Genomic DNA, 11,190 nt, shown 5'->3' with positions numbered 1-11,190 from the left:
AAATGAGTTTTATGGACTGACAAATCATGGGAAAGGAATAAAACCCGAACAATTTTGTATTTCCCCAGCAATCAAAAACCCACTAGACCTCACTAAAACGTCGAGGCTTTAATTATTAAAACGTTTGTTCCTTTTATCCTCAAAAAAACAAAACCTTACAAACGTCGCTAGCTAGCAACGCGCGTCCCCCTTTAGCACTACATTTCCCAGAATGCCAAGGCGCACGTGACGCGTCCTCGCCTCTTTCCCCGCCCACTACTAGACGCCACACCACCATCTGTTTATGTTCAGACCTGAGAACCTGAGAGATGAGAGAGACGGCGCGAGCCTCGCGTCAGTTATTATAAAATAATAAACAAAAACAACAACAACAACAACCGCAATTGTGAGGTTTTTGAAAAATTTCGGCGTGCGCGAGACCGGCCGTTATTCCGCCTCACGCCTGACCTGGCTCCGTATTCTACCCCGAAGAAACACCAAAAGTATTCGCACCCCTGTCTTTGTTAGCAGGTGGCTTTGTTAGCTAGCACAGTGTGTACTGTGTATTTTCTTTTTTTTTGTTTATTGTTTATTTATTTATATAGATATATATTTTTTTTTTTCTGCTAACCGCTGGAGCTAACCGAGTCTTTTTTATAACGAAGCGAATCTCACGTGCGCAAAAAAAAAACCCCGTTATCAGGGTAAGTATCCTACAAAATTGTTTATTTATTTGTTTGTTTGTTTGTTTATTTATTTATTTATTCGGAAGTCTTATATCTACCCCAGAGGTGTGGTGTTATTTTAACGCACCCGTTCCACCCTTTTTTTCGTAAAATAAATAATGATAGCTAATAAATTACCCGCATTTTATGTTGTATGCTAATTTATTTCACGCTTTGATTAAAACTTTTCCCTTATGGTCATGATAAATTTAATGTCAGGTATATTTTACTGAAATATTATTATTATGCTCTATTCCCAAAAGACATTATTTCCCCTCTTTTTAACTCGCCTTTGTCTAATAACACTCTCTATATATTTTTTTATTATTTTTATTATTAAAGAAACAATTCCATATATATACTGAAATATTCATGATGTTTACTGAGTCTAGTCCAGTGCTGACGTCACAGGGTGACAATGTTAATAGCTGGAATGATGAGAAATAAGTAAACAAATCTCAGCCCACCGTAGGACAACATTCAGGATTCGATGTTAATTCCTACGAAGATCAGTGCTAGACCTGTCCTCGTGTCACTCCAGCGTAGTTTAACGCCATATTAACGAAAGTATTAGAGATGTTGGACTCCCAGAATGCAGTGCTGCTAGTGTTATGACCGAGACCTGGCTTGTGTGGTTAGGTCTGGAGGAGATGATGAGGGCAACGATGATGCTGGAGTTATTAGATGTGGGGGACGTGGTAGTTTTGTTGGACTACTGACCAGAAAGTTGTAAGTTTGAAACCCAGGTCAGCTAAGCTGCCACTTAGGTCCACTTAGTAAGATGTGGTAGGTTACTGGTTAAGGTGTTGGACTACTGGTCCATGGTATTAGATGTGGGGAATGTGGTAGCTTAGTGGTTAAGGTGTTGGACTTACTGATTGGCTACAGGTCTACTAAGCTGCCACTAAGGTTCAGGTGTTTGATCAGAAGGTTGTGAGTTCGAATCCCAGGTCCACTAAGCTGCCACTAAGATGTTAAGGTGTTGGACTGCTGATCAGAAGGTTGTGAGTTTGAATCCCAGGTCACTTAGGTTCACTAAGATGTAGCTTAGTGATTAAGGTGTTGGATCGGAAGGTTGTGAGTTCGAATCCTGGCTCGGCTAAGAAGCCACTAAGGTCCCCTATGATGTCTTAGTGGTTAAGGCATTGGACTATTGTTTGGAAGATTGTGAGTCCGAATCCTAGGTCCAGTAAGCTGCCACTGCTGGACCCTTGAGCAAGGCCCTTAACCCGCGATTTCTCCGTTGTCTAAAATGAGATAAACTGTAAGTCACTATGCCAGAAATGTAAACGGAATAGAGAGAAAGATGTTCAGGATTGTGCGTAATGTAGAAAACCGGGAGGCTTAGGCTACACCTACACTAATAGGTGTAGATTTGAAAACGGCGTTGTCGTCTAAAAACGCTCTATGTTTTCAATCGTTTCCCAAAAGTTGGTCATCCACACTGAAACGTCTGAAAACGCTTACGTCCCTGTACTGTGCATAAGGAAAACTTTCTGTCTGGCATTTATTTACTTTCCGGCTCTTCGAAACGTCACAGCAATATATCGAGGAAATTAGCTGAATCGGTCACATGACTAAAAATGCGTCATCGTTTTGAAAAGGCTCAGTTTTCACACTCCACACTGCAAGGTGAAAACGATGTGTTCAAATTTATCCACCTCAGAGAGTGTTTTCGAAAAGATACGTTTTCCTTGACTAAAACGCATATATAGAAACATATGCGTTTTTAAATAACAACTTATTTGTGTGCACAGGGCCTTACTGAGAACAGATCGAGACGTTTAAATGGAAAAAATTCATAAAATGTTAATTATAAAGATCAACATGTCAGTCATCCTGGGCGGATTTGATTTGTTTAAGATTTTTGGGTTTGTTGGCGTTTTTTTATGAGATTGCTTTGTGACGCTTCTCTTTTTTTCCCTGGTTGAATTTATCTTAATTAAAGCATCCAAAAGTGACTTTTGTTCCATGGTCTGTTAAATGGACTTCCTTACGATAAGGACTTGGTGTAAGTCCTTGGTGTAACTTGGTGTAAAAAGTTAATTCCTTTTTTTTAAAAAAAAATTTTTTATCAGTGCACAGATTTGATTTGGCTTCATTTCCCGATGCAAACCTGTTGAACCGGCTTAGAACAACGGCGGTCATTATGTCGATCGCGGCTTTAAATTATGGAGCCGAAGCAGTGACGCATTTTACAGATTGCTCTTTGATTTGGCTTATTGCTATTTGCATTGCATTCTGGCTCGTTTGTGTTGGACCATTGTTCTGTTAAGTCAAAGTGCGCTGGATGATTTGCATAGGCAGATCAAGCCTTTAGGCCTGGCATCTGGCCCGGCGAATGGGCGCCTTTGTCCCGCGTTGACACGCCGGTCTGTATTGCTTTTGTTGACCCCTCTCTTGAACGTAAACCCCCCTCAACCTCGGGCCGTCTGGATGGCACGCCATCGCCTGCTTTGTGTAAAGCCCAGCTTGAATTATTCATATTTAACATCAACAGACAAGCAGAGGAGAAAAGAGACCGAGACACAGAGTGGACATAGTGCTGAAACTTTTTTCATCAGGAGGACTCGCGCCCCTCCTCAAACCTCGAAACACATGCACAACTTCATTTCCCAAGAAATCATTTTCATTTCATTTCCCGTTGTTTTTGACATATTTCCTCATTCTGTTGTTAAAACGTCAGCAGGACTGAAACGATCATTTAAATACATATTCCGTCCATCTCACTCAGTGACAGAGGAAGTGTATATATAAGAACAGGATGAAAGGAATAACAGGAAGTGCACACGAAGAAGAGGAAGAGAAATCCAGAGACAAGGACATGGCAAAAGTGATAGGGTTAAGGAGACAGATACAAGGTGGGAAACAAATGGGAAACAAAGACATTATGAAAGAGATTATTTTGGGGAGAAGAGATAGTGGACACAAATGTCATTGTGGGGAAAATAGTGAGAAGATTTGGAGAAGGACGGGGTGTAGGGAGGAAGAGGAGATGAAAAATACTGGAAAGAGGAACAGAGACAGTAGGAAACATCAGGAGAGGTGGGAGGAAATGCTGCGAAAAAAATAAAGAGACAAAGGTTAATAAGAAGCAAGAAGACAAGAGAAAGGACTCTTATTTGCTCTTAACATAAAAAGTACTACTTGTAAAAGTTTAATTCGCAGTTGATTAGTTTAGAGTGAATTGTTTTCCCCAATGTACACTGACACTGTTGTCGTGAGACCCCAGACCATGATTGATGAGATCGTGGATCCTCTTGATTAGCTCACATGGAGCCTTAGTCGGAAGAAAAGGGGGTGTAATGCTGGGCCGAGATTCTATATCAATACTACTCTTGTTAATGTTGCTGAGCAGCCGACTGACCGACCGACTGCGCTCTGAAAGAGCTGAGCTGTAACTTCACAGCTGCGCGGAACGGTATCGAATTTTCCGAAATAACGTCAATAAAGCAAATAACACGTCCACGCTTATGTTTATAAATTTGGATTATCGCTCAGCTTTACACTTCAGAGGCTTAAAGGAACGCGCCTCCTCAATTCAATTAAATAAACCCGAGCCGAGCCGACGGTGTCGCTTTCCGTGGTGAAAAATAGATAAGAGCGTTGACCTGCGGCTTATTAAGAAACTCGATGCTGTTCCTGCTAAAATTGTCAATCCTACACCTGATCCACACGTGCAGAAATTCACAAGTAAGAAATACAGATGTGTGTGTGTGTGTAGAAGCAGCAAAGCAAAACAGAAGCCAGCAAAGCAGCTGTTTGCAGCTGGGTTTGTTCAGCGCTGTATCCTGCTGGACTTGTGCTGTAAGCTGGCTTATGTAAATAGAGGTCAGAGAGATTAACGGCTGCACCTCAAGAACAACAACAAAAAGTGCATTTATTTCCGTCATTTAAAGAGACTCGCAAGTACGGCCAAATGAAGTGAAGCTGTAGCTTGTGAAAGGCCTTGCTTACAGACGCTTTACTGCAATAACACGGCACTAACGATTATGAGAAATGATCTGTTAAACATCCTGTACAGAAATTAAACCCTTAAGTCTGAGGTGAGGTTATCAATTAGCGCATTTCCATAAATATTTTCATTGTTACGTGTGTTGGGTTTGTTTTAAAGACATTTTTAGACAATGGGATTGTTTCTGTATTAAAGAACACAATGCTCATCAACTTAATGGACTCGGTGTCAGTGTTGGCACCGAAAGAAGATCTGGCATCTAAATCCAGACGGGCCTCAATAGCCGAGGCGGGGCAGGTCAGATGAATCTCCGCCGTCTGCGTGTGTATAATTGTGAAAGTATTTGTGATGTCCTGCATCGATGCCCTTCTGGTTCGTCTTCTTCAGAAAATCTGCCACAATAAAATAAAGTTGATCTAAAAGATTGGACAGAAGCGCAGCAACGAACAACAGGATCAGCGATAACGCCGTTGTGTTGCTCATAACAGCACTTCCTCTGCTTTCCGCGCTCCTGTCCTAATCAGCAGTATCGCTGTCGCAGTGCTGCACAGTCACACGCCACAGGACATGAAAACAAAAACGGAAGCGGCGTGTAAGCACATAGCCTGTTCTCCTTTTCCTCAAAGAAGAAAAAAGTCTCGCTCAAACACTTTTATTATCGAGTGCGTGGTGTGTGAACTGGCTCGCCGCCAAAGCAGTTTCAAGATGAGTGTTGTGCAGGGGCCATCAATTAAACTTGACACACAGCCAAAATCTCATCGAGCAAATACTGTCCGCCTCCAGCAACAACAACAACCCTCGATATAAATAACAGTACACGTCACGCGAGATTACATTATGCTAGTTATGTTATTTTACACACAGTGTTAGCGCTCAGCTGCTTTTCTTTCACAGACCATAAAACATTTCGCGTTTCAAGTTGACGCTGGTTGATATTCAAAAATGTGGTCGGAAAAACGGAGCGCAGTTGAACACGGTGTTAAAATGCATCTCTGGCTTTACATGTCAGCCTGGGAAAACCCTTCACACCATGAAACATGTTATAAATAGTAATGACGAAACATGTTTCCCTTTTTGCGTATATCTGAACCGTTCCATTCCAGTCCCTGTTCCATTGTGGCATCAGCCATACTCATGTATGGCATTGACTCTGGGGATATCACCCTGCTAACGATCTGTGAGCAGTTTATTCTCAGTTTTTGTCACTAGCCAGAATTTTACTAGGGCTTTCCCATGTCGCTTAAAATTATTTAAATAGGTACGATTTACTAAGAGACAGTGATCTCTGGGTTGCTGTACACAGTATCTCCCGGTACAGTGCACTATATAGTATGGCTAAAAGTATGTACACACCTAACATCACACCCATATATGTGGTTATTTTCCAAACTGTTAACAGAAAGCTGGAAACACACAGTTGTATGGAATGCTGTAGCTTTAGTTTCCCTGTTCCAGCAGGACAATGCTCCTGTGCACAAAACTGATCTCTGTGAAGACGTAGTTTGAAGTGGAACAACTTGAGTTTCCTGCACAGATCTCCACTGAACATCTTTCTGATGAACTGGAAAACCAACGTTGCATCAGGCCTCCTGACCTTACATCAGTGCCTGAGCTCACTACAATATACTACACTGTGTTGACAAAAGTTTTGGGCCAAAATATTGAATTCAGTGGTTGAGCTTGGCCGCTTAGTTCCAGTGAAAGGAACTCTTAATGCTTGAGCATACCAGGACATTTTGGACAATTTCATGCTCCCAACTTTGTGGGAATATAAATTTGTAGGGTCAGGTATTTGTGAGGTCAGGCACTGATGTTGGACAAGAAGGTCTGGCTCGCAGTCTCCGCTCTAATTCATCCCAAAGGTGTCCTATCAGGTTGAGGTCAGGACTCTGTGCAGGCCAGTCAAGTTCCTCCACACCAAACTCACTCATCCATGTCTTTATGGACTTTGCTTTGGTCACTGGTGTACAGTCATGTTGGAACAGGAAGGGGTCATCCCCAAACTGTTCCCACAAAGTTGGGAGCATGAAATTGTCCAAAATGTCTTGGAACGTGGGAACGTAGGAACGTGGTGAACGTAGGAACGTGGTATTTCTGAAAGAAAGCCAGTCTTCTATCATTTTGGACAAATGTGAAGAAGCTCCAGATGTGTTGGTGCTTTTTGTGTTTAGTCCGAATTCCTCAGCAGCATTTGGGTGTAATTAATTCTGATTGAAGTGGTTGTTTGTTTTGGCTGTCGCTCAACGTCCCGACTATTTGGCTCGCATTGCTCACACTATAAAACATACACTCATATTGCCAAAAGTTTTGGGACGTCTGCCTTTACATGCACATGAATTTAACATGGAGTTGGCCCACCCTTTGCAGCTATAACAGCTTCAACTCTCCTGGGAAGGCTTTCCACAAGGTTTAGTGTGTTTATGGGAATTTTTGACCGTTCCTCTAGAAGCGCATTTGTGAGGTCAGGAACTGATGTTGGACGAGAAGGTCTGGCTCACAGTCTCCACTCTAATTCATCCCGAAGGTGTTCTATCAGGTTGAAGTGCCGGTCAGTCAGGTTCCTCCACACCAAACTCACTCATCTATGTCTTTATGGACCTTGCTTTGGGCACTGGTGTGCAGTCATGTTGGAACAGGAAGGGGTCATCCCCAAACTGTTCCCATAAAGTTGGGAGCATGAAATTGTCCAAAATGTCTTGGTATGAAGCTGAAGCATTAAGAGTTCCTTTCACTGGAACTAAGGGGCCGAGCCCAACCTTTGAATTCAATGATTTGGAGGGGTGTCCCAAAACTTTTGGCAATATAGTGTACAGTTGGTTGTATATCATGTGCTTCAATAAGACAAGCATGACAATGCCCCAGTACACAAAACAAACTCCATGAAGACATGGTTTGCCAAGTTTGGAGTGGAAGATCTCAAGTGTCCAGCACAGAGTCCTGAACTATGCCCCAGGCCTTCTTAGCATAACATCTGCCTTTGATGCCACACCAGCAACACCGAACATTTTTTAGTTAATTAATGCCCCTCTTTATGGCATTTTACTCCTTTACAAGCAAATTGTAGGTTTTTGTCATGCCTGTGTTGCATCTGTACACTTTACAGATGGTGTATGTTTATGTAGCACCAGGTCCTGGAGAAACGTTGTTTCATTTCACTAGGTACTGCGTCAGCTATATGTGGTTGAAATGACAATAAAGCTTCTTGAATCTTGTGTAATGTTTGAGAAGCCCTGCTTTTAGTTTGATCACGGCCCTTATTTGGTTTCCCCATTGAGTGCTGATGTTTAAAGAATGGCAGCTGTTTCACTTCTCTCGCCTCGTTTTTATTTTATTGGCCTTTTTTTTCATAAACAGCACTGTTCCCTGTGCATTGTTTCGTTCCCTTTGTATTGGGTAATGACTTTCCTTTCCTGGGGCAGAAGCGAGAGAGCCGTTTGTGCTGCCTTTTGTGTCATTGTTGTCTTCTGATTAGCCGATGATGGATTTCTATATATATGTGTGTGTGTGTGTGTGTGTGTGTGTGTGTGTGTGTGGTTTCTGCAGAAGTGAAGAGCAGATGTCATGTACACGTCTGTTATGAGCAGGTTGTTCTCACCTGCCGTTCGTAAGTGCAGGTGTGTGTGTGTAATAGTTTTTGTTTCTGAGCGTATATATGTTTAGGTGTATCTCTCTCTATCTCTGTTTATTTTGATTTCAACACCTGTAGTGGTTTTGTAGCTCGTCTGCTTCTATAATTAATAGCTTTGACCTGAGGTGTTAAAGTGAGAGAGAGAGTATGAGTGTGTGTGTGAGAGAGAAAGAGAGAAAGAAAGAGTGTGAGTGTGTGTGTGAGAGTGTGTGTGTGTGTGTGAGAGAGTGTGTGAGAGAGAATGTGTGTGTGAGAGAATGAGTGTAGTGAGTGTGTGTGAGAGAGTGTGAAGGAGAGAATGAATGTGTTTGAGAGAGAGAATAAGAGTGTGTGTGGGAGAGAGAGTGAGTGTAGTGAGTATGTGTGTGAGAGAGTGTGAAGGAGAGAATGAATGTGTGTTTGAGAGAGAGAATAAGTGTGTGTGTGAGAGTGAGTGTAGTGAGTGTGTGTGAGAGTGTGAAGGAGAGAATGAATGTGTGTGTGAGAGAGAGAATAAGTGTGTGTGTGTGAGAGAGAGAGTGAGTGTAGTGAGTGTGTGAGAGAGTGTGAAGGAGAGAATGAATGTGTGTTTGAGAGAGAGAATAAGTGTGTGTGTGTGAGAGTGAGTGTAGTGAGTGTGTGTGAGAGAGTGTGAAGGAGAGAATGAATGTGTGTTTGAGAGAGAGAATAAGTGTGTGTGTGTGTGAGAGTGAGTGTAGTGAGTGTGTGTGAGAGAGTGTGAAGGAGAGAATGAATGTGTGTTTGAGAGAGAGAATAAGTGTGTGTGTGTGAGAGAGAGAGTGAGTGTAGTGAGTGTGTGTGAGAGAGTGTGAAGGAGAGAATGAATGTGTGTTTGAGAGAATAAGTGTGTGTGTGTGAGAGAGAGTGAGTGTAGTGAGTGTGTGTGAGAGAGTGTGAAGGAGAGAATGAATGTGTGTTTGAGAGAGAGAATAAGTGTGTGTGTGTGAGAGAGTGAGTGTAGTGAGTGTGTGTGAGAGAGTGTGAAGGAGAGAATGAATGTGTGTTTGAGAGAGAGAATAAGTGTGTGTGTGTGAGAGAGAGTGAGTGTAGTGAGTGTGTGTGAGAGAGTGTGAAGGAGAGAATGAATGTGTGTTTGAGAGAGAGAATAAGTGTGTGTGTGAGAGAGAGTGAGTGTAGTGAGTGTGTGTGAGAGAGTGTGAAGGAGAGAATGAATGTGTGTTTGAGAGAATAAGTGTGTGTGTGTGAGAGAGAGAGAGTGTAGTGAGTGTGTGTGAGAGAGTGTGAAGGAGAGAATGAATGTGTGTTTGAGAGAATAAGTGTGTGTGTGTGAGAGAGTGAGTGTAGTGAGTGTGTGTGTGAGAGAGTGTGAAGGAGAGAATGAATGTGTGTTTGAGAGAGAGAATAAGTGTGTGTGTGTGAGAGAGAGTGAGTGTAGTGAGTGTGTGTGAGAGAGTGTGAAGGAGAGAATGAATGTGTGTTTGAGAGAGAGAATAAGTGTGTGTGTGAGAGAGAGTGAGTGTAGTGAGTGTGTGTGAGAGAGTGTGAAGGAGAGAATGAATGTGTGTTTGAGAGAATAAGTGTGTGTGTGTGTGAGAGAGTGAGTGTAGTGAGTGTGTGTGAGAGAGTGTGAAGGAGAGAATGAATGTGTGTTTGAGAGAATATGTGTGTGTGTGAGAGAGTGAGTGTAGTGAGTGTGTGTGAGAGAGTGTGAAGGAGAGAATGAATGTGTGTTTGAGAGAGAGAATAAGTGTGTGTGTGTGAGAGAGAGTGAGTGTAGTGAGTGTGTGAGAGAGTGTGAAGGAGAGAATGAATGTGTGTTTGAGAGAGAGAATAAGTGTGTGTGTGTGTGTGAGAGAGAGTGAGTGTAGTGAGTGTGTGTGAGAGAGTGTGAAGGAGAGAATGAATGTGTGTTTGAGAGAATAAGTGTGTGTGAGAGAGAGAGTGAGTGTAGTGAGTGTGTGTGAGAGAGTGTGAAGGAGAGAATGAATGTGTGTTTGAGAGAATAAGTGTGTGTGAGAGAGAGAGTGAGTGTAGTGAGTGTGTGTGAGAGAGTGTGAAGGAGAGAATGAATGTGTTTGAGAGAGAGAATAAGTGTGTGTGTGTGAGAGTGTGTTAGAGAGTGTGAAGGAGAGAATGAATGTGTGTTTGAGAGAGAGAATAAGTGTGTGTGTGTGAGAGAGAGAGTGAGTGTAGTGAGTGTGTGTGAGAGAGTGTGAAGGAGAGAATGAATGTGTGTTTGAGAGAGAGAATAAGTGTGTGTGTGAGAGAGAGAGTGAGTGTAGTGAGTGTGTGTGAGAGAGTGTGAAGGAGAGAATGAATGTGTGTTTGAGAGAGAGAATAAGTGTGTGAGAGAGAGAGTGAGTGTAGTGAGTGTGTGTGAGAGAGTGTGAAGGAGAGAATGAATGTGTGTTTGAGAGAATAAGTGTGTGTGTGTGAGAGAGAGTGAGTGTGTGTGAGAGAGTGTGAGAGAGTGTGAAGGAGAGAATGAATGTGTGTTTGAGAGAGAGAATAAGTGTGTGTGTGTGAGAGAGTGAGTGTAGTGAGTGTGTGTGAGAGAGTGAAGGAGAGAATGAATGTGTGTTTGAGAGAATAAGTGTGTGTGTGTGAGAGAGAGTGAGTGTAGTGAGTGTGTGTGAGAGAGTGTGAAGGAGAGAATGAATGTGTGTTTGAGAGAGAGAATAAGTGTGTGTGTGAGAGAGAGTGAGTGTAGTGAGTGTGTGTGAGAGAGTGTGAAGGAGAGAATGAATGTGTGTTTGAGAGAGAGAATAAGTGTGTGTGTGTGAGAGTGAGTGAGTGAGTGTATGAAAGCGAGTGTTAGTGAGTGAGAGAGAATGTGTGTGTGTCCTTGCGCTTTCTCACTTTTCTGTAGTACACACACACTCATTTTCTCAGTCCCAACTGACAGGATTTAGGAGTGACGTGTGTGTGTGTGTGTGTGTGTG

The 11,190-nt window shown here is 42.5% G+C and overlaps 1 protein-coding gene across 2 annotated transcripts in view; it reads left to right on the top strand.

Annotated features, from left to right (window-relative positions):
* The first annotated feature begins 261 nt into the window (after positions 1 to 261).
* The window catches only part of peli1b (pellino E3 ubiquitin protein ligase 1b), a 45,606-nt gene continuing 34,677 nt past the window's right edge, over positions 262 to 11,190 (top strand). For both annotated transcript variants that reach the window (XM_058398891.1, XM_058398888.1), the window contains exon 1: positions 262 to 683. The gene's annotated coding sequence lies outside the window, so the exon portion shown is untranslated. The remainder of the gene's footprint in view (positions 684 to 11,190) is intronic.

The sequence above is a fragment of the Hemibagrus wyckioides genome, linkage group LG09 (genome assembly GCF_019097595.1).
Source record: "Hemibagrus wyckioides isolate EC202008001 linkage group LG09, SWU_Hwy_1.0, whole genome shotgun sequence".
In the NCBI taxonomy this organism is placed as follows: Eukaryota; Metazoa; Chordata; class Actinopteri; order Siluriformes; family Bagridae; genus Hemibagrus; species Hemibagrus wyckioides.
This window is presented reverse-complemented; position numbering and strand designations above follow the sequence as displayed.